We start from the raw sequence: 2,134 nt of genomic DNA on the forward strand, positions 1-2,134 counted from the left end.
CTCTACTCCTGCATCTAAGTTTTCAAGTGCAATTTATTTTATTTCTAGCGAAATTCCCTCTATTATTGTGTTGAACTTTTTAGGAAAGGTGACCAAAGAGCTCGTGGCAGCTGTGTCGTGCCTGCTCTGGCGCTTCCTCGACTCGCCGCCAACGTCGCAGATGGTGCCGCAGCCGTGCAAGATTATTGTGGGGTCCAATGCACGGGCGCCAGGGCAAAGGTGCCAGAGCTTGGTGTTTATGTGCAATGTTTTTTTTTTCTGTTGCAACGCACATGCATGTTTGCCGGTAAGAATAATGGAAGAAGACCACATCAGGCAGTGAACTATTGGTTAGCAAGAAATAAAAATGAATTTCACAAAGCATATAGCAGCAGTCCCTGGAAAATGATTGATGCTGCCGGCCTTGGTATGTTGCTGTTGTAATTTTCTGTGGCAAAAAACAAACAACAAAAACGACACGACGCCTGAGAGATTCGAACTCTCGCGGGGAAACCCCATGTACTTAGCAGGCACACGCCTTAACCACTCGGCCAAAGCGTCAACTGTGGTAGTTAAAATTTTACCTCCCTGAAATAGAACTGCGCAGCGAATAAGTGATGCAGCTCCTTTTGACACACTATCTGTCTGCTAAGGACCTTTAGATAGGGATGATGAAGTGCAACGTTCTGTTCCGCACGATGGATGGCAGAGGGCGCTCCATCTCACGCCGATCGATCGTGGAAATGGCATGCACGAATATATGCTGGCAGCCAAAAGGGTGGTCGTTACTATACTTGGTACTCACATCTTTGCTGATATAACAACTATAGTTGTGTCGCCACTTGCACATATATGCTCGCCCGTTGATGATTCAGGCTTTGGTGACAGGAATGGCTACGAGACAAAAGCTCCATTTGCGATTAAAATTCAGAAGAAGAAGAAAAAATGCGTCCGCTCGGTGAAGAATCCAAAACCGTTGCAGTGGAGATTGGAGAACAGCGTAAGCAAAACGAGCGGACAACCGCCAACCAGACGAAAAACGGTGGAATACAAACTGCAAAGCCACAAGCAAGGCCAGATCATGATGATTCAGCAGATATGGATAATTCAGTGGAGACGCACGCATGAGCAGCACGGCGATAGCAACACAAGCCAGCGTGCAACTACTGCAAAAGCGATTTTTGTCAGCGCTTCTCTAGTGAGGAAGCCAAGGGCCTGCACATGCTTTCGTGACTACTGTCTGTGCCTTTTTCCCCCCCGGCTGATACAGCCAGAGCTTGATGAACAGAATGATGGATAAACAGATTAAAGGTCTAAGATCTGTTCCACAGTGGGTGTGTACCACTAACATCTGTCTGCGCTGGAAAAGTCGAATGGAGTCATCCTAATATATTTTCTCAGTGTAGTTGTATCAAAAATCAATGTGCACTGGATTGGTACGTTTTTGTAGACAACGAAAAAAAAACACTTTTCTTATAAAATATTCGTCACATATAAATAAATAAATGATCACCAGGTGTTAAAGAAAGTTCATTCATATTTTAAAAAATAGTATCACGTATCCGAAAGAAAAATCATCACATATTTTCAAAACATTCACTCAGATTGAAATTCATCACTTATTTGAAAAATGCCCATTGTCTATGAAAAAATGTTCACCATGTATTTAGAAATTTCTCATGATGTATATAAAAAAACATCACGCATTTAGAAAAAAATTTGGGCCTTCAAAATGCCCGAAACTTAAAAATTGTTTATTTTTTTTAGAAAATATTCACTGATTTAAAAAATCATGAATTTAAAGAATGTTCAATGTTCAGCAATTTAAATTTTTACACAAATGTTAAGAAAATATGAATTAAAAATTGAAATTAAAACTAATTTACAAATTATAAAAAAAATATTCATGAATGTTAAAATGTTCCAAAATTTTCAAACACGGGAAAATGGCTGTTTTGCTAATTGAAAAATATTCAAACATTACAAAATGTAAAATAAATTCTGAAAATATACATAAATTCGATAATATTCCAGAATTCGAAAATATTCTAAAATTTTAAAACTATTCGTGAATTAATAAGATATTCATGAATATAAAGTAAAAACTAACACATACAAACCTGAAAATAAATAAAAGGGGAAAAGACAACAAAAA

General features: G+C 38.4%; 1 non-coding gene across 1 annotated transcript; it reads right to left on the minus strand.

Annotated features, from left to right (window-relative positions):
* Positions 1–458: 458 nt before the first annotated feature.
* TRNAS-GCU lies at positions 459–540 on the minus strand. The gene has a single exon. It is a non-coding gene; the product is annotated as a tRNA-Ser (tRNA).
* Positions 541–2,134: the final 1,594 nt, after the last annotated feature.

This window comes from Triticum dicoccoides, chromosome 7A (assembly GCF_002162155.2).
Source record: "Triticum dicoccoides isolate Atlit2015 ecotype Zavitan chromosome 7A, WEW_v2.0, whole genome shotgun sequence".
NCBI classification, from domain to species: Eukaryota; Viridiplantae; Streptophyta; class Magnoliopsida; order Poales; family Poaceae; genus Triticum; species Triticum dicoccoides.